The sequence below is a fragment of the Scyliorhinus torazame genome, chromosome 1 (assembly GCF_047496885.1).
Source record: "Scyliorhinus torazame isolate Kashiwa2021f chromosome 1, sScyTor2.1, whole genome shotgun sequence".
Classification (NCBI taxonomy): Eukaryota; Metazoa; Chordata; class Chondrichthyes; order Carcharhiniformes; family Scyliorhinidae; genus Scyliorhinus; species Scyliorhinus torazame.
In genome coordinates this window covers 273,694,071-273,715,462 of record NC_092707.1, presented here as the reverse complement: position 1 = coordinate 273,715,462, position 21,392 = coordinate 273,694,071, and the positions used below count along the sequence as shown (strand labels likewise).

The following is a 21,392-nucleotide window of genomic DNA, read 5'->3' as shown; positions in this document are numbered from 1 at the left end:
AAACGCATTCAACATAGTTTCAAGTTCTGATACTTCTGTTTGACATACTAAAAATATATGAATAAATATTAATAGTGTCCAGTAAACCACATTGTTATAACTGCAGATATATCCTTGTGCGGAAGGACCTTGACGTTTTATGCCCATGTACGGTGCACACATTTTTTTGCAGCCATGGGAAACAATTTGTACAAATATACAAAATGGAATTTCAAAATAGGGCTCAGGTAAATAATTTATTTTTTAAAAAGTGCTGCACATTCCAAACAAGGCAATGAGTTCAACTCGCACACGTACTGAAGGCAAGACATGCGTTCCATTCTCCATTTTGACTGGCCGCCCCATTGCCCATGCGACAATTCCCCCACTTCCCCCTCAACATCACAAATCTCTGGGCAACCTGAAGCAGTGGCTGCAACTGATATTAGGTCCTTTTAATGCAGAGGGTGGTCAAAGACACCAGACAGCAGCTGCCACTTAAAAACAATACATTATACGGGACGTGAGAGACAATGGCTGGGCCAACATTTATTGCCCATACCTAACTGCTCTCCATTTCAGAGGGCATTTACCAGTCAACTGCATTGCCATGGACGTGGAGTCATAATTAGGCCAGACCAGGTAAGGATAGCAGATTTCCTTCCTTAAAGGATATTAGTGAACCAGATGGATTTTTACAACAATCAGCAATGGTTTTAGGTCTCATTAGACTTTTCATTCCAGATTTTTGTTGAACTCGAATTACATCATTTGCCATGGATTACTAGTCCAGTGATAATACCACTGGGTACTGCCTCTCCTTGAGGACAGCGCAGGTTGAGTATCCTTGAACCGTAAATCCGAAAACCGGACACATCCAAAATTCACACTTTTGTTGAACCTTATCCACGTTTAGCACCCGAGCCAGCAAAACCCAAGCCAAGATGAACCTTGCCAACTGCACCCGACCTTTAGCATACAAAGTCCAGTTGTTTCTCTGTACATCAACACACTATAGCTTCTCATAAAAACAAAATTGCAGATGGCACCATGGGTGACGACTTAGTACAGGTACATTGTATTTATTATTCAGTGATACATCTTGCTTTCCGAACCATTTTACTTACTTTAAGACTATAACTAGCCTAGGCTAAGCCTATTGTAACACAAGTAGGCCTAGTAACATGAGCGGTAACCAAAAATCAAAATGATCCAAAGTCCCAAAATGTAATCAGCAACCAGGATTTTGGATAACAGATACTCAACCTGCACTGGGAGAAGGGAGTGCATCAGGCTCCACACAAATGCCAGATCAGTCAAGGTGCAGTTCAACAGGTACATTTTAGTTTATGTTGGCAGGGACAATTCAAAAAGGGCAGCACGGTAGCATTGTGGCTAGCACAATTGCTTCACAGCTCCAGGGTCCCAGGTTCGATTCCGGCTTGGGTCACTGTCTGTGCGGAGTCTGCACATCCTCCCAGTGTGTGCGTGGGTTTCCTCCGGGTGCTCCGATTTCCTCCCACAGTCCAAAGATGTGCAGGTTAGGTGGATTGGCCATGATAAATTGCCCGTAGTGTCCAAAATTGCCCTTCGTGTTGGGCAGGGTTACTGGGGTATGGGGATAGGGTGGAAGTGTTGTCCTTGGGTAGGGTGCTCTTTCCAAGAGCCGGTGCAGACTCGATGGGCCGAATGGCCTCGTTCTGCACTGTAAATTCTATGATAATTCTATGAAAAGGAATATTCCTCCTGGTTCCATTTGAATAATATAGCCTGTTGTTGTCAATACTGATAGCTAAGGAGCAATACAATGTTCCTTCACTAATACTTACGATGAATATTGTTTTTACCCTGAATACTTACAATATCACCTGGGAAATTCATCATACAATCTCTTTTAAAAACAATATTTCCAATTAAGGGGTAATTTAGCGTGGCCAATCCACCTACCCTGCACATCTTGGGGTTGTGGGGGTGAGACCCACACAGACACTGGGAGAATGTGTAAACTCCACAGGGGCAGTGACTTGGGGCCGGGATCGAACATGGTTGCTCGCCGCTGTGAGGCAGCAGTGCTAACCACTGCACCGCCGTTCCACCCTATCGTAGTCTGTCAGGTATGTCACAAATCATAGAATCATATCATTTCTACAGCACAAAAGAATGCCATTGAGACCATCCAGTCTGCACCGACCTTCTGAAAAAGCACCCTACATAGGCTGGGCCTATCTCCATAACCCGACCTAACCTACATATCCTTGGAAACGTAGGGGCAATTTAGCATGGAAAAGCCACCTAACCTGCACATCTTTGGACCTTGGGAGGGAACGACATGGTGGCGTAGTGACACAGCGCCAGTGTCACGGGTTCAATTCCGGCCTTGGGTGACTGTCTGTGTGGAGTTTGTATGTTCTTGCCGTGTCTGCATGGGTTTCCTCTGGGTGTTCCAGAAATAGGTGTAGACCATTCGGCCCCTCGAGCCTGCTCCGCCAGGATAAGATCTGATCTGATGTAATCTTCCTACCCCCCGCGCGGAAGGCAAAAAATCAGTCTGATAATTTACCCACTAAAATTCAACACTGGTGCCATTGTCCAGCATTTTAACCCTCTCTTCCGAATAGACCATTTGGTGCTACAGGATCTCTTTACATTTGTGCCATCAACTCCCAAGTGCAATTTTAACTGGCAGCCTGAGCAGAGAGCTCAATGCGCGGCTTTCTTGCCAGGTGAAGGATGGCACGAAATTTGAGCCCTGTAGGCCTCAAACCCCCTTCACCCTTTCTCCCCGCCCACTGCGCACACACATTTTCACAGTAATTTCATTGGAGTGTTAATGTAAGCCTACGTGACACTAATAAAGATTATAAAATCCTCTCAATTCCCGACAACATCCCTAGTTGCCTGCATTCACCTGTATGGTGCCAGCCAGTGACCTCCTTGAGCCTCAATTCTGCTCCTGTCCCAGCAGTTGACCAAGGCACTGGAAGTTGACTTAAGACCCAGGAAGTTAAAATTTGCAGGACCTTGCAGACTGCCACGGTGAGGGGAAAGTTCCACACTCTCACGATTCCCACTCTAGGTTTAAAAAAAAAAAAATCAGATCCATGACTTTATTTTTTTTAAATTATATTTTAACCAGTCTCACGTTAGTGCACCGGGACACTGCACTTTCCCTTAAAATTACAACGGGACACTGCACTTTCCCTTCAAATTACAATGTACATCACTTCTGTCACTTTTTAGACTGTGCAACGGAATTCAGCTGCAATAAGTTTGTGATATGTGCCAATGAAACAATTCTTGAAATGGTTTACAATTGAAAGAGCAGTTGCGCTGCATAGAAGATATTAAGTAAAATAATTTTTTTCTTTTCACCTTATTTGGGTCCATGCACACGGTCATTTATGCTCTTTAAAAAAAACTTTACGGCCAGCATATAGAACAAGTCAAGTGACTATGTATTCAAATTTCGACAATTATTTATTACGATGCCAGACTAGACCGAAACAGTGACTACAATACTGGACGAAACCCGCAATATTTTAGTTTATTTGAAAGACTGTGCAGAAAGAATGATCCGCTCCAGGAGTGCTTGCATGAAGAAATAGGGCTCAACTATTTTTAAAACATAACTTTATTATATTACAATATTAAACTTTTTAACTTCACACCCAAAAGGAAGAGCTCAAAATTTACCCCTTAAACATTACTACTCAATTTCCCATTAAACAACAAGAAACCTATCAATCTCAATCTATCTCACTGTGGGAGAATTGTAGACTCAGCATCAGGCAAATCAGAATTCAACTCCTCTCTCCAAAGCTTTCAAAACGTTTCTTTGCCTTCCTTGGCTCCACCCAGCGATGACCCCACCTCCCCAAGCTGAAAAACAACTTGGGCGGGATCCTCTGTCCCTCCACACCAGATTTCTGATGCGGCATGCCCCCGCAATTCTCCGTCTCGCCTGTCGGCCAAAGGGGTTTCCCATTGTGGGCTGCCCCTTGCCATCAGGAAACCCCCAGGCTGCCGGCGTGATAGAGAACTCCTACAGCAGAGACCCCAGCCCCTTATCTCTGCAGGCTGCAAAGCACAACTCCCATGGGACTTCCTCAGGCAAAGCACAGTGTATTAGCAAAGACTGAAAGACACATTCCTTTCTCAACTTCACCTGCTGGCTATTAAAAAACCCCAGGCCGTGCAGAACGGAATTATTTTTAAACACATTCTAATCCCAGGCGTTTAACCCTTAAATTGCCCATTACATTTATAATCCAATTTTCCAAACATCATCCTATCGTTACATTTTAAAAATGAAAAAAATACCACATGAACAGCATTATAAGGGAGAAATTAAACATCTGAAATTTAAAAAAATACAGGTCTCACTGCTGTTCTTAGAGAATAGTCACTATTAATTTATACTAAAGTTCTCAAAAATTGTTTGCAACAATTCCACAGGGGAAACTATGGCAGATTTACTTCTGTTTTTTCCATTGTCACTGTACAAGGAGTGGACTTAAAGTCAACGGGCATAATGTGCTAAATTATATTGAAATGCTTCTAAGAGCAGCTGGCGCGACAAAAAAGCAAGTCGCTGCAGATGCTGCAAATCTGAAATATAAACAGAAACTGTTGGAAATATTCACTGCTGGTGGGGCAGCATTTGCAGAGAAAAATGGTTCATGTTTTAGGTTGATAACCGTTCATCATTTCCACTTCCAACAATGTACACAAATGGTGCTGGTTTTGTGGTTTATTAACTTGTGAACCACTCCAACCCCTTTCAACGACATTGGCCCCCTACCATAATGGTTGGCGAGAGACAGAACAATATTACATATAAATTATCCTGCTTCTGTTCCGTTCCATTACTTTCAGCTCCCTTGCTGCACCCAGTGATGCACTATGGTTATTGCTTTCTTTTTGCCCGGGATCCACTTTTACCAACCAACCGACCTTCAGGTCCCATGGCAGCCAACCTTCGCAACCAACAGTGCTCGACCTTCGCGAAACACCATTTTTGCTTACCTTTAATGCGACAGGTGAGCCTGCCTGGTCCTTAATCTAACTTGCTTTGTCATTGAATGTAACATTTCTGCTGAGGACTTCAGGGAACTCCCAGATGATGTCCCCAGGTATCTGCTGCCCCAGTCTTTCTAGATGGTAGCGGTCATGTGTTTGGAAATTGCTGCCCAAGCTTTGGTGAGTTCCTGCAGTGCGTCTTGTAGATGGTATACATGGCTGCCACTGTTCGTCAGTGGTGGAGGGAGGGAATGTTTGTGGAAGGAGGGCTGATTAGGCAGGCTGCTTTGTTCTGGATGGTGTCGAGCTTCCTGACTGTTGTTGAAGCTGCACTCATCCAGGCAAGTGGAGAGTATTCCATCTGGACTGGGCCTTTTAGGTGGTGGAGAGGCTTTGGGGAGTCAAGAGGGGAGCTACTCACCACCAAAGTCCTCGCCTCTGATCTGCTCATATAGCCACAGGTATTTATATGGCTGGTCCAGTTCAGATTCTGGTCAATGGTAACCCCCAGGATGTTGATAGTGGGGATCCAATGATGGTACAGCCATTGAATGTCATGGGCGATTGTTTGATTTTCTCTCTGTTTGGAGATGGTTACTGCCAGGCACTTATGTGGCGCAAATATTACTTGCCGCTCAACCCAAGCCTGGATATTGTCCAGCTCTTCTTGCATTTGGTCAGGGGATGCTTCAGTCTCTTGAGGAGTCACGAATGGATCAGCAAACATTCCCACATCTGACCTTGTATTGGAAGGAAGGTCATTGATGAAGCAGCTGAAGATGGTTGGGCATGGACACTACCCTGATGAACTCCTGCAGTGATGTTCCGGGACTGAGATGACCGACATCCAACAACCACAACCATCTTCCTTTGTGCTAGGTATGACTCCAACAAGTGGAAAGTTTTTCCTAATTTCCATTGACTCGAGTTTTGCTCGGGCCTCTTGATGCCACACTCAATCAAATCCTGCCTTGATGTCAAGGACAGTCACTCTTGCATAGCCTCTGGAGTTTGGATTTGGATTTGTTTATTGCAACGTGTACCGAGGCACAGTGAAGAATATCAGCTCTTTTGTCCATGTTTGACCCAAAGCTGTGATGAGGACAGGAGTTGAGTGACCCTGGCAGAACCCTAACTGAGCGTCCTTGAGCGGGTTATTGCTGAGTAAGTGCCGCGTGATGGCACTGATGATGACTCCTTCCATCACTTTGCTTATGATGGGGAGTAGACTGATCGGGCAGTAATTGGCCGGGTTGGATTTCTCCTGCTTGTGTGCCGGACATCCATGGATAATTTCACACATCGCCAGGCAGATGCCAGTGTTATACATAGGAACACAAATATTAGGAGCAGGTGGAGGCAATTCATGGCTTTGAGCCTGCTCCAACATTCAATCAGAGCATGGCTAATCTCGTCTTGGACTCAAATCCACCTCCCTACCGGTTCGCCATATCACTTTCACCCATTTTTTAAAAAATCAGAAATATATCTGTATTCTCCCTGAAACCATTTAATGATTCAGATTCCACCGCAGTATGGGGCAGCGAGTTCCATAAGTTCACCACCCTCTGGGAGAAATTGTTCCTCCTCATCTTAGTTTTACTCAAACAGCTTGGCTATGGGCAGGGCAAGTTCTGGAGCACAAGTCTTCAGCACCATTGCTGATATATTGTCAGGGCCTCTGCAGTATCCAGTGCCTTCAGCTGTTTCTTGATATCACATAGGACAAGTTGGATTGTCTGAAGACTGGCGATGCTGGGGACCTCCGGCAGAGATAGAGATGGGATCGTCCACTCAGCACTTGCGTCTGAAGATTGTGAATCCTTCATCCTTGTCCTTTGCACTGACGTGCTGGGATCCTCCATCATTGAAGATGGGGATATTTGTGGATCCCACCTCCCCCTCCCACCCACCCACCCAGTGAGTTAGTTGTCCACCACCATTCATGGCTGGATGTGGCAGGACAGCAGAGCTTAGATCTGATCCGTTGGTTGTGGGAATTATATTAATTTCAAAAATGTCAGGCCTGTAACATCAGCAAAGCTATTTTTAAACTAACCAATTTTCTTCAGAATCAAATTTTGAAATAAAAAGCAAGCCTTTGAATGACATGATTCAGGCACCTCATCGCATCGACTTGGTGCCAGGATGAAGCCGCTGAATCTCGCCAGAGACTTCTTGCAAGATTTACAAAGCTCAAAATGTCTCGTGAGATTCAACAAAACCTCGAGTAACATCGGGATCTCGCCCTCACTGAGCCAGAATGGCTCATTTAAATGTATGTTCACTGGATTCTCCCGCCGCCCGGCACTCAACGACCATGCAAGCGTGATCTCACCAGGCTCCCATTTAACACTGGTCCACACAAACATGGACCAGGCATGACAGCACCTGGGGCATCTCCAAGGCCATTGGAGACCCCCGAGTGGGCGGGGATAGGGCAGGGTGACAGCCTGGCATTTTCCCTGGTACCTGGGTACCTTGGCACTGCCAGTCTGGCTTTCTGGCCATGCCATGCTGGCAATTCCAGGATGCCCAGGTGGCACTGCCAAGCTGGCAGGGTGCTAGGCTGGCAGTGCCAGGTGCCAGGCTCAGGAGGCCTCCCCAGATTTGAGTGTAGGGGCAGGGGGGTTAAGATCGTTGTGAGGAGCCTTTCCTGTCAGCGAGCTTCAGTTTACCATCAGGAAATCCCTCGTGTGAGGCCTCGGCACAGAAACTCCCCGAGGCCAAAAAGGACTGGCAAACTGCAGTTGAATAGAGATATTTCTCGGTACTGCAGCCACCGAGAAACACCCCCTAAACTTACCCGAAGCCGGACACAGAAATATTTTGGATGTACCACACCCATAATTCAAATATTTGCAAAGCACTAGTAATGGCAGAGTCCACAAGATATATTTAACTGTGATTTAAGTCTTCATAAAAAACATTTACAAAATCTAATCAGTTACAAATCTCACAACTCTTGTGAGTTCATGTACATTTGCAAGCTATTGCTTTTAATTTCATGCCTTACAATTTGGCTCCTAAAAAGAAAATGGCAGACTTAATGAAATCAATTAACTAATAAAACAAATGTCCCACACTCTAGTGTTTTGGTTATTTAGTAATTTATTTTGTTATTTTAATAACTGATCACTAATAATAATCAATTTTCAATCAGCAATGTCAACTGAAAAGAACCATTCATTATAAGGAGGAGTTAGACAGATTTTTAAATTGGTAATGGGTTGAAGGGTTGTGGAGAATGGGCAGGATGGTGGAGTTAAGGTCAGGCTGATCGAATGGCGGAGTTCTGTTCCTCTATCTTTTGAATTTATGTCAATTTTTACGTTCATTCTAAAGGAGGAAAGTCGATTGAACAAGGAACTAATGATTTAGGGTGCGATTTAACAAAAAAGTGTCCCGTTTTGGGCGCGAATAGAGGGGGGTTGTTCTCCCTCTACAAGAACGAACCTGCTATCAAACGGGACTCTAGTTTATTTTAGCCGGCCTCTGTGGGGAAATCTCCGATAAGGCCAGTTGGATTTTGGGAGGCCTCTATGGGGAACACCCCGCCAAGGCCAGTTTGATCAGGCCTATTGCTTTTAGTTTAGAAACTCACCATTTACGTTCACCCCAGATTATGGAACCACACCCAGCATTGATGTTTGCATGGGAATGGACACAAAGGAGTAAAACGAAAATCACAACTCGAAGAGATATTACGTTCAGAACTCGTACTTCTGTCCAATTAGTAATTAAGTTAGTATTAATGAATCAGTGGACAGAAAGCGAACTGTTCCCCTCTGAACAGGAATCCAAAGTCTAATGAGAGGAAGTCATTTACAAAAAGATACGTGCAGTTCAGATGAAGTATTATTAATTAAAGTGGCATTCAGTGCTTTTGGGCAAATGTACAGACCTATGGAGCCCAACATATGCATTCCGAAGTGAAAGCAAAAGCTCCCTGACAAAGAACGAATATATTAAAAGGGATGAGGGGAAATCCCCAAATCAATTTTGCAATTTAAACTGAACAAAAATAAAACTTGCTAACTAGCTCAATGGAAGAGCACTTATGCCACTTAGTCATGGTGACATGTCTATTTGAAAGGAATTTGCCAATTTCTCTGCTGACCCCTTTGTCATTTAACAACCAGCCTGGATCTAGTTTCTCTGTGATTAATGAGTGCTCTGGAAATGTCAGTTGCTGTAGTCAACAAAATACACAAGATTACCTCAGGAAAAATGGCTGCTGCAAAATGATTTAACGTTGTGCAAATGAGGCTTCTGAGAATTAAATAATAAACAATAAGCCTTCCCTCATTTTCTGCATAAACCACCAGCACAACTTATCAATTTGTAATGATATCCACATACAAACATCAGCTGCAGTTCAATATAACTTTAATCCAGCCTGTGTCAAAATTATTTATAAACAGATATATTTTGTTTCCGACATACAACACAATGACTTCTGTCAATCTTCTGCAAAGCTTTCCGAATCATTGCAAGTTTGATTTTTGCAGGGCAGTTGATGAAGCCAACCAGCTGAATGGCAGGAGGTAAACATAACACAAACGGAACATGAACATTTCTCAAAAAGAGAAATTAATAATGTTGGTATGTTAGGCAAAATATTAAATGTTATGGATTTAACAATGAGTTAAGCAATGTGAGCAATAGCTCAGTGTATAGCGCTCTCACCACCGAGTGAAAAGATTTTGTGCTCAAATTCCACTCAAAATGTCTTGAGAACAAAAAATAAGGTGGACTTTCCAGCGCAATGCTGAGCAGGTGCTGCACAAATGAAATAATAAACCGGGGCATGATCTCCACTGCCCTGACCAATATACATCCATCAATCTCGATTATATTCAAAAGGCAGCCAGTTATAGCACTTGGGGCGAATGGGATCAAAGGTTATGGGGAGAAATCAGGGTTAGGCTATTGAATTGAATGATCAGCCGTGATCGTGATAAATGGCGAAGCAGGCTCGAAGGGCCACAAGGCCTCCTCCTGCTCCTATCTTCTATGTATTTATGTAATCAACATCATGATCAGACTGCTATGTGTTGCTGTGCAACAAATTGGCTGCCACCTTTCCTGCATTCCAACTGTGACTACACTTCAAACAATGTCAACACTGCAAAGGCACCAAAGCATTTTTGACATGTGGTATAGTCATAATAATAATCTTTATTATAGTGTCACAAATAGGCTTACATTAACACTGCAACGAAGTTAGTGAAAATCCCCAAGTCGCCACATTCCGGCATCTGTTCGGGTACACAGAGGGAGAATTCAGAATGTTCAAATTACCGAACAGCATGTCTTTCAGGACTTGTGGGAAGAAACCAGAGCGCCAGGAGGAAACCCCACGCAGACAGGGGGAGAGCATGCAGACCCCACACAGACAGTGACCCAAGCTGGGAATCGAACCCGGGTCCCTGGCACTGTGAAGCAACAGTGCTAACCACCGTGCTACCGTGCTGCCATGAAAGGGGCTATAAAAATGCAATTCTTTCTTTTCCATTTCTGCCTTGTCGTTCTGAAAAGCCTGTCAGTTGCAAATAAAATTCATCAAAACCTCCCGGTTACGTTGCAATCTTAGCCACAGTCTGTACGATCAATTAAAGTGTACATGATCGACAATTTCCTCTATTAACAGAAGAGCAATGATCTGCTCAAGTATACGACCTCAAGCATTCCTACTCTGAAGAGGAGAACTATAGGGGAAGCATTTATGCAAACCTTCTCTCTCATATACAAAAATTGAACGCTTTACAATTAGAATCACAATATAAATAAATCGGTCATAATTTATTACTTGCCTCACTGTCTTTCTTTACTTCTATTAGGATCCCAGACCAAACCCCAACAGTGGCTAGGATATTGGACCAAAACCCCAATGTTTTTTAATTTTGTAAGATTGAAGAAAGAATACCTCACTCCAGGAACAATTTCACAAAGAAATAGGGATATGGTATATTAAAGCGAACTTTATTACTTACACAGCATTAAAATCTTTAACACACCAGAAAATAACTTATGATTATCCCTTAAACAATACTACTGAAGACAATTAATACCTGCCCTTAACTGCTATCTCTATTTCCACTTAAACAAGAAAACAACCATCTCAGCTCTCAATCCACCTTCAATACCAATGGCACAAAGGAATACTTGCTTTACAGAATTATACTTTAAGATCTCTTGGCACTGCTTTACAGAAAAGATCCAACTCCAGTCAGACCCAAGCAGAAACTCTGGTATATGTCTTCAAAAGCTATTTTCAGCTGGCTTGTTTCAGCTCCCCCTTGTCCTCAGACAAGTCTCTGCCACGTTAAAGACTGTTAATCTCTTTTTAACTAAACTGCAGAGAGCAAAACCTGGGGCAAAATTCTCCCGAAACGGCGCGATGTCCGCCGACTGGCGCCCAAAACGGCGCCAATCAGACGGGCATCGTGCCGCCCCAAAGGTGCGGAATGCTCCGCATCTTTGGGGGCCGAGCCCAACATTGAGGGGCTAGGCCGGCGCCGGAGGAATTTCCACCCCGCCAGCTGGCGGAAACGGCCTTTGTTGCCCCGCCAGCTGGCGCGGAAATGACATCTCCGGGCGGCGCATGCGCGGGAGCGTCAGCGGCCGCTGACAGTTTCCCACGCATGCGCAGTGGAGGGAGTCTCTTCCGCCTCCGCCATGGTGGAGACCGTGGCGGAGGCGGAAGGGAAAGAGTGCCCCCACGGCACAGGCCCGCCCGCAGATCGGTGGGCCCCGATCGCGGGCCAGGCCGCCGTGGGGGCACCCCCCCGGGGCCAGATCGCCCCGTGCACCCCCCCCCCCAGGACCCCGGAGCCCGCCCACGCCGCCTTGTCCCGCCGTTCAAAAGGTGGTTTAATCCACGCCGGCGGGACAGGCAATTTAGCGGCAGGACTTCGGCCCACCCGGGCCGGAGAATCCAGCGGGGGGGGCCTGCCAACCGGCGCGGCCCGATTCCTGCCCCGCCGAATATCCGGTGCCGGAGACTTCAGCAACCAGCGGGGGCGGGATTCACGCCAGCCCCCGGCGATTCTCCGACCCGGCGGGGGGTCGGAGAATGACGCCCCTGATGTGCGGTTTCAGCTTCATCCAGAGCAGAACTGAACTCAAAGTGCTTTCTCAAAAAGACTTAGCTCCACCCAGCAACAACATCATCTCACCAAGCTGAAAACTAATTAACTCCCCAGGGAATCACCTTAATCAAAACAAAATTGCATTAGCCCAAGCTTTTTATGATGGTTAATTGCACCTCTGACTCCCAAAGCTTTGTCATCTTTCAATCCAAGAATCTTTCAAAACATGCTTGCAGCAGTCAAACACACTAACCCAGGCTTTTAATCCTTACTTTATCAAATACTTATAATTCCTCCACTCATCACACTCCTTGTTGATAGATTTCAAATTTGGAGCATAAAAACTATTGTCCTCATTTGCTTCCCCACACAATATTAGTTATGCTGGATCCTACCGTTTGTAACATGGTACATTGATGTTTGCACAGGAATGCACACAAATGAGTAAAAAAAAAAAATCACAACTCAAAAGAGTTATGTTCAGAACTTTTACTTCTGTCCAATCATCAGTGAATATAAAGTTTTGTACAAGTCATCATTAACAATATCAAACAATGTACATATTTACAGTAGGTATGGGCAGGACACCTATCAGGTCCTTACACATGGCCACTCATTTCTAGACTGACCCTACCCCAGGTTATTGTCTTACTTCACTGTGTGGGCATTACTGTACTCAATCTCATTAACCCTTTAGATGGATCCTTCTACTACCAGTTACACTTAGACCACTTATGACTTGGTTCTCCTTTTGTAAAATTATGCCTTGTATTATTCAGGGTCACTCAAGTACTGTCTGCATGCATTATTAAACATTAATTCTCCCATTTCCAAGCGTCAGTACCACCATCATCACTTGCACGTGACGATATAATCATATTCATGTTTATAAAGTCAATGGGCAGGATTCTCCACTCCCGCGCCGAAGTGGCCGCGCTGTCGTGAACGCCGTCGAGGTTCACGACGGCGCGAAACGGCCCCGATCCCGACCGATTCAGGCCCCGACAATGGGCTAGGATCGGGGACGCGTCATCTACACGCGCCAGGCCTTGTCGCCCACGTAAAGGCGGCGCCGCATAGATGGCGCGGCCGGTGCCGCATAACTGGTATAATCCGCGCATGCGCGATTGCCGTCCTCTCTAAGTCTACCCCGCAAGAAGATGGCGGACGGATCTTGCGGGGCCGCGGAAGAAGGTCCTCCTTCAGAGAGGACGGCCCGATGATCGCTGGGCACCGATCGCGGGCCATGCCACATTTAAGGTACCCCCCAGTGCAGGATCCCCCCTGCCCCGCAGGCCGCCCCCCCAGCGTTCGCGCATCGTTCACAACGGCAGCGACCAGGTGTGGACGGCACCGGGGGGAACCCGCCGTTTTGGCCTGGCCACTCGGCCCATCCGGGCCTGAGAATAGCCGGGGTGCCGGAGAATCGCCATTTTGGGTGTCTCCGGCGATTCTCCAGCCTGCGGAACTCGTCCGGACCGTTCCCGCCGCTTGGGAGAATCGCGGAAGGTCGTCGGACCGGCGTCCCGGGAAATTTTGGCGGCCCAGGCGATTCTCCCAACCGGCGCGGGAGTGGAGAATCTCGCCCAATATGAGGGGAAATTGGCCATCGGTGATTGAAACCTGGCAGCCCATTTTACATGTCTTTAAAAACCAATTTCACCCTCAATGTATGCAGTTAGCTCTGCAAGATTTAGCAGGAAGCAGGAATATCCAGAGTTACTGGATCCACACAAACAATGTGTACCTTACTTGTACACCATCAGATGTAACTCGGGAAATCAGAGATGTTGGTGCTGGTGAGTAAACTACCATATCAAGGCATATTGTGAAGAGCATCAGAACAGTTTATCCTTTGATGGAAATCAACTTAGGGTGGGAGGGGGCACCATTGTGATTTGGCTGGCATAGTAGAGCCATGTTGATTTTGGCATGAACATAGTGTTACTGGTCAAAAGTATTTGCAGCACAGAAATAAACAATTCAGCCCAAAAGGTCTGTGCTGGTGTTTATGGTCCACATGGACCTTTTCCCAACCCACTATCTATAAATGCCCATCGACATATCCTGCTATTATTTTCTCCCTCTTGTATTTAGCAAGATTTCCCTTAACTGTATCCATACTCTTCACCTCAAATGCTCCTCGTGGTAGCAATTTCTTTTTTTGAAATATTTTTGAAATAACATTTAGGGTACTCACTTATTTATTTTCCAATTAAGGGGCAATTTAGCATTGGCAATCCACCTAACCTGCACATCTTTGGGTAGTGGGGGTGAAACAGGGAGAATATGCAAATTCCACTTGGACAGTGACCTAGGGCCGGGATTGAACCCGCGTCCACAGCGCCGTAGGCAGCAGTGCTAACCATTGCCCCCCTGGTAGCAATTTCTATATTCTAATCACTCTTAGGATAAAGTTTCTCCTGAATTACCTATTGGATTTATTAATGACTGTTGTAACCCCAATGGTAGTGCCGGGATCGGGACAATATGATTCCCCATGCCTCCCCAGAATATGAACTTCCCCTTTAAAAGGAGGAGAGGGTGGGGGACTTCCCTTTTAAGGGGGTGGGGCTTCGCCTTAAGGAGAGCCCTAGCTGTATAAAAACCCCGGCATACGTGCAGCTCGGGGAAGGAGACCCCTAGGGGTGAAGTAGTATTAGAATTTTATTGAAATAAACCTTGTTCATAATTTCTACTGTCGTTTATATGTTCTATTTACTGCAGATTCAACACTGGCGAAGAGGATTCAGTGGAGCTGCCGTCGACACTGCTTGCTACCTGCCCAGTCCACCTCATCTCGGCTTCGAGGGGCCCCACTACTAACCGCCAAAATGCCATACATAGGAAAGCTGGAACCTTTTACCGCAGGTACAGACAATTGGGGCAATTTGTAGAAGGCATGATCTTTTTTTTTTCAAACAAATGCGATTACGGGTGACGACAAACTGTGATTATTATTAACGGCTTGCTGAGGGCTCACTTACTGTGTGATAAAGAGCCTGACTCATCCTGACCCCCCCAGATACCCAGTCGTTGGCCACCCTGGTGGCACTAGTGGGGGGAGCATGTCCACCCAAAACCACAGCTCGTAGTGCATATTTCCAGTTCCACATGGCTGCTCAGGGCAAGGCTGAGTCGGTGACTTTCTGGCCCGCCTCTGGAGACTGGCTGAGACTTGCGAATTCGGAGAAACATTGAATGAAACACTTCGAGACCGCTTGGAGTGTGGACTCTGCAATGTGTCCATGCAACGGGAACTGCTAGCTGAGGCCCACCTGGACCTGACCCACACGGTGCCGACTGCACCCCCCCCCCCCACTAGGCGTGACTGCTCCCCACACAGCAGGGCTTACTATGTGGAAGGCAACTATAGCACCTCCCAGCAGTTACACTACGTAGCTGCATCAAGCGTGGCCTCCTTCTGGATCTCCTTGCAAATGAATGGACATCCGATCTGCAGGGAACTCGACACTGGGGCAGCAGCGTCGGTAGTTCATCGCCATACGTTCAACTACATCAAATCTGCCTTTCTCTCACTGACCTGTCGGACACTAACACGAAGCTGGCCACTTCTACGGGGAACCACTGGCAATAGCAGGCACTTCAACTGTTCCAGTCGCGTATGGTCAACAAGCTGCTATGGCTATGTTTGTGTTTAGATTGGCAGCAGGTGTGCCGCATGCACTCACATGGCCCTGAAGGGGTTCTGATAAGTTTTCCATCAGTATTCCAGGATGGCTTGGAACTAATGGCTCAACCGCGTATTTCTGCGCTTGGCCTGTCCCGTACACCTTATGACCCAGGTGGCTGCTGAATTGGGCCGGATGGAGAATTTGGGCATCATACACCAGGTGCAGTTCTCTGACTGGGCGTATGATGAAACTGGATGGATCAGTATGTTTGTGTACACCCACCTGCCCTTTGGGGTTTCCTCCGCATGTGTGCTATTCTATTGCATAATGGGGAATATCCTGCAAGGCCTACCCTGCGCGGGAGTCTATCTAGATGACGTCCTGATCACGGGCCAGTCCGACCAGAGCTCCTACAAACCTGGCTGAGGTGCTGAGGAGTTTTGAGGAAGCCACCGTCCGCCTCCGGCAGGAGAAATATGTTTTCAAAGTGGCCGAAGCAACATGCCTCGGCTACCGTGTAGACCTCCATGGCTCGTACCCGGTGAAAGAAACGGTACAGGCAATTCGGCAGGCTCCCATATCGTTTTGCACAATGGAACACCAATCATTGCTGCGCCCGTTAAGTTCCTCCCAAACCTGACCACAACTTCAGCCCCCCTCCACCATCTGTTAAAGAGGCAACATTGGGAGTGGACCAAACAGCAGCAGGCGGCTTTTGTCAAGGTGAAACAACAACTCTCATCATCAAGATTGCTAACCCACTTCGACCCATCTTGATGCTTCTCTGTAGGGCGTCGGGGCCAGTATGGCCCACACCATGGACGACAGGTCCGAACTTCCCATCGCCTTTGCTTCAAGAACATTGGCCACGCAGAGAAGCGATATGCTCAGGTCGATTAGCTGTCATGTTCAGGGTCAAGAAATTTCATCAATATGTCGACAGGCATCATTTCACCATTCTCACGAACGACAAGCCCCTCCCCAAGGAATGTCGAACGATTTCCCCCCCATTGTTTTCACCCACATCCAACGATGGGCATTGCTGCTCGCAGCATATGACTATGTTTTGGAGTACTGCTCCGAAACCAAGATCCCCCACACTTGCGAGTTAAGCAGTATGCCCCTGCGAACCACTGCCTCCATTTTATGGACTTGTTAGAGGTCACAGCATCCTGCATCCACAGGTGGACCCAGATTAACCCTCAGCTACCCCACGTCCCCGGAAGCCACCGTCCGCCTCCGGCAGGAGAAATATGTTTTCAAAGTGGCCGAAGCAACATGCCTCGGCTACCGTGTAGACCTCCATGGCTCGTACCCGGTGAAAGAAACGGTACAGGCAATTCGGCAGGCTCCCATATCGTTTTGCACAATGGAACACCAATCATTGCTGCGCCCGTTAAGTTCCTCCCAAACCTGACCACAACTTCAGCCCCCCTCCACCATCTGTTAAAGAGGCAACATTGGGAGTGGACCAAACAGCAGCAGGCGGCTTTTGTCAAGGTGAAACAACAACTCTCATCATCAAGATTGCTAACCCACTTCGACCCATCTTGATGCTTCTCTGTAGGGCGTCGGGGCCAGTATGGCCCACACCATGGACGACAGGTCCGAACTTCCCATCGCCTTTGCTTCAAGAACATTGGCCACGCAGAGAAGCGATATGCTCAGGTCGATTAGCTGTCATGTTCAGGGTCAAGAAATTTCATCAATATGTCGACAGGCATCATTTCACCATTCTCACGAACGACAAGCCCCTCCCCAAGGAATGTCGAACGATTTCCCCCCCATTGTTTTCACCCACATCCAACGATGGGCATTGCTGCTCGCAGCATATGACTATGTTTTGGAGTACTGCTCCGAAACCAAGATCCCCCACACTTGCGAGTTAAGCAGTATGCCCCTGCGAACCACTGCCTCCATTTTATGGACTTGTTAGAGGTCACAGCATCCTGCATCCACAGGTGGACCCAGATTAACCCTCAGCTACCCCACGTCCTCCAAATGATGCAGAATGGGGCTCAGCAGAGGGCCTTACCGCAGGACCTGAAGGCCTACACCACAAAGATGCCAGAGCTTAGGATAGAGGATGGGGGCCAGGGAGGATCTTAGGAGGTGGGATACACTCCACTTAACGTTGGCGGGGAGGGTCCAAGCAGTGAAAATGAATATTCTGCCGAGGTTCTTGTTTATCTTTCAGGCTCTCCCAATCTTTATACCAAAGGCCTTTTTTCGGTAAGTGGACATGATCATTTCGGACTCTGTATGGGCAGAGAAGGTTCCACGGGTGGGGAGGACCCTGCTACAGAGGCAGAGGCAGCAGGGGGGAGTTGGCATTGCCAAACTTAATTCATTATTATTGGGCGGCGAATGTGGACAAGGTGCGGCGGGGGTGGAAAGGAGAAGGGGTAGAGTGGGTTAGGATGGAGGAGGAATCTTAGAAGGGGTCTAGTTTGAGGGCTATGGTGATGGCAGCATTACCAATGGCTTTGAGTAGGTATTCAGGGAGTCCAGTGTGCAGTCCACAGTGAAGATATGGAATCAGCTGAGGAGGCATTTTACGATGGAAGGGATGTCGGTGCTAATGCCGCTGTGCGAGAATCATGGGTTTGAGCCGGGGGGGGGGAGATGGAGAGTGTATATAGGAGGTGGAGGGAAGTGGGTTAAGGTGAGGGATCTGTATTTGAAGGAAGGGTTCGCCAGTCTGGAGGAGCTAAGCGAGAGGGTAGAGCTGCCATGGGATAATGAGTTCAGGTATCTGCAGGTTAGGGACTTTGCACGAAAGGTCTGGAGGGGGTTCCCTCGGTTGCCGGGATACACCCTGCTGAAGCAACTGCTGCTCCCGGATGTGGAAGGGGAGGGACAAATTGGGGATATATATAAGTGGCGGGAGAACAGGGAGGTGAGTGGGTGGTGAAGATCTAGGAGAAATGGGAAGCGGAGTTGGGAATGGAGATCAATTGGGGAGTATGGAGTGTGACACTGCGAAGGGTAAACGGGACCTCCTCTTGTGCAAGGATGAACCTGATACAGTTTAAGGTGGTGCGCAGGGTGCATATGACTCGGGCGAGAATGAGTGGGTTCTTTCAGGGGGTAGCAGATGAGCGTGAGAGGTGTGGGCGTGGGCCAGCGAATCACGAGCACATGTTTTGGGGTTGCAAAAAATTCGGAAGATTCTGGGTGGGAGTGCTCACGGTCTTCACCAGGATAGTGGAGGAGGAGGTGGACCCGGACCCTTTGGTGGCGATATTTGGGGGTTTCAGAGAAGCCGGAGCTCATGGAGAGGAGGAAGGCCAATGTCATGGTCTTCGCCTCTCTGATCGCACAGCAACGAATTTTGGAGTGGCGGTCGGCATCGCCACCAGGGGGAGCAGCATGGTTGGGTGACCTGTACGACTTCCTGCGGTTAGAGAAGATAAAGTATGAGTTAAGGGGCTCAGCAGGGGAGCTTGGGAAAAGGCGGGGGTTGTTTGTGACTGTGTTTGAGGAGCTATTCGTTAAGGGGGGGGGGGGTGAAAAAGGGGGGAAATCTGTACAGACTGTATAGTTGATTGTTGGGAAGTATGTTTCCCAGGGTGTTTACTTGCTGTAACCTGATTTGATACAAGTTTGTAATAAAAAATGTTTTTTTTTTAAAAAAAGGATAGAGGATGGCGTGTTCCTCTGGGGGACCTGCGTGGTGGTCCTCCGTTCCTGACAGACCTGCACAATGGATACCCTGGAGTGTCCAAAATTAAAATGTTAGCTTGAAGCTACGTTTAGTGGCCTGGCATCGATGCGGACATCGAGCGGGTGGCCCAGCGCTCGTCCAGTGTCAGGCACCAGAAGTTACTTCCTGCAGGCCCGTTGCACCAGTGGGAATGGCCAGGTTGCCTGTAGTCTCGCCTCCATAAAGACTTTGCGGGCCCCTTTCAAAGGGCAATGTTCCTCGTCCTCGGCGATGCCCATGCCAAGTGGATGGAGGCCCTCAACTTGCAGGCGACGACCACCATATGAGAAACTCCAGCACATTTTCAACACGCATGGCATACCCAAGGTTTTGGTATCAGTACGGCATTTTGGACAGCACGGTGGTGCAGTGGTTAGCATTGCTGCCTTATGGCGCCGAGGTCCAGGTTCGATCCCGACTCTGGGTCACTGTCAGTGTGGAGTTTGCACATTCTCCCAGTGTTTGCATGGGTTTCGCCCAGTACTGTATTTTAGAGTCCGGAATTTGCGGCATTCATGTCCACCAACGGGATCTGTATGGGACTGCCCCGTACCATTCAGCTCCGAATGGGTTGGCTGAGCAGGCAGTGCAAACCTTTAAGCTCAGAATGAAAAAAGCAATCATCAGGATCCTGGGAGACCCGCTTGGCAAGGTTCTTATTCTGCTACCGGACAACCCCACATGCCACGACGGGCATCACGCCAGCCGTGATATTGATGGGTCGCCATCTCTGGACTTGTTCGAGTCTCATCATTCCGGATATTGGCAGGAAAATCTGTTGCATTCAGGACCAAACCGCAGGCCACTATGCAAGGTCACCCCAGGAGATATTCCGAAACTTTGGCAATGGGGCCGTTTGGATCCCAGGCGAGTGTTGGAGAAAATGGATCCAAATCACCACGTGGACCATCTCCAAAGCTGCATGCCAGATTCACCAGCCGTACTGGCCATTATTTGGACATGCCAGTTCCGCCGTCTTCACCACCGCCCCTGCAGACCCTGTTATCGCCACCGCCCCCTGCTCCGCCAGTTCCCGAGGATCCAGATGCCATTTGAGGAAACCGAGATGCCGGACGAAGAACTGCCTAGCTCCAACTCGGAATCAGAGATGGACATTCTGCCTCTGCCAGAGGCACCCGTGCTGGCTCTTGTGACTGCACCAGCAATGCCGCCGCCACCCAGACACTCGTTACGTAAACGCCATTCCTCAGTCTGATATACACCTCCTGACACCACAAGGTCTGTGCCTGAACACCATCCACAGGCGAAACAGTCGACTTGCCCATGGGTGGGGAGTGTTGGAACCCCAATGGTGGTCCCGGGATCAGGACAATACAATTATAGGAACTTCCCCATTAAAAGGGGGAGGAGTCGGGACCTCCCTCTGCAAGGAGAGCCCCAGCTGTATAAAAACCTTGGCTTCGGTGCAGGTCGGGGAAGGAAACCCTGAGGGGAGTGGCGGAGTATGAGAATTGTATCGAAATAAACCTGGTTCGTGATTTCTGCACGTTCTACTTATTGCGGATTCAACAATGACCATCTTAGATTTGCGATCCTTACTTCTGGTCTTGCCTGCAAGTGGATAATATCTTCTCCCCATCTACCCCCTCAAACCCTTGCAATGTCTTACGGCCTTTATCAGGCCATCCCAGAGTCGTTCCTTTTCGAAAGAAAAGGGCGCCAACTTGCTCATTCTTTCCTGATTAGTATAATCTCTCCATTCCAGTATCATTCGAGTAAACCTTTTGTTCCATCATCTTTATTTTTATATCCTTTTCTTAAAATGGAGATCAGAACTTGTTCACAGCACTGTACCCCAAGTGTCACCCCACCAGGTTTCTATACAAGTTCAAACATAGCCTCTGTTAATTTTAGAGCCAAACTTAAATTGGAGCAACCTGAACGCAACGCTCAAATACAAATGAATTAGCATTAGAGACAGAGCCTCGTAGCCTCTCA

General features: G+C 47.5%; 1 protein-coding gene across 6 annotated transcripts in view; it reads right to left on the bottom strand.

Annotated features, from left to right (window-relative positions):
• Window positions 1–21,392, bottom strand: part of LOC140421442 (1-phosphatidylinositol 4,5-bisphosphate phosphodiesterase beta-4-like) — a 677,584-nt gene that overhangs the window by 636,170 nt on the left and 20,022 nt on the right. Inside the window, exon 1 of one of the 6 annotated variants that reach the window (XM_072506172.1) lies at window positions 2,888–2,911. The exons of the other annotated variants lie outside the window; for them this stretch is intronic. The gene's annotated coding sequence lies outside the window, so the exon portion shown is untranslated. Of the gene's footprint in view, window positions 1–2,887; window positions 2,912–21,392 lie in introns of those variants that run through there. 6 annotated transcript variants of the gene reach the window in all.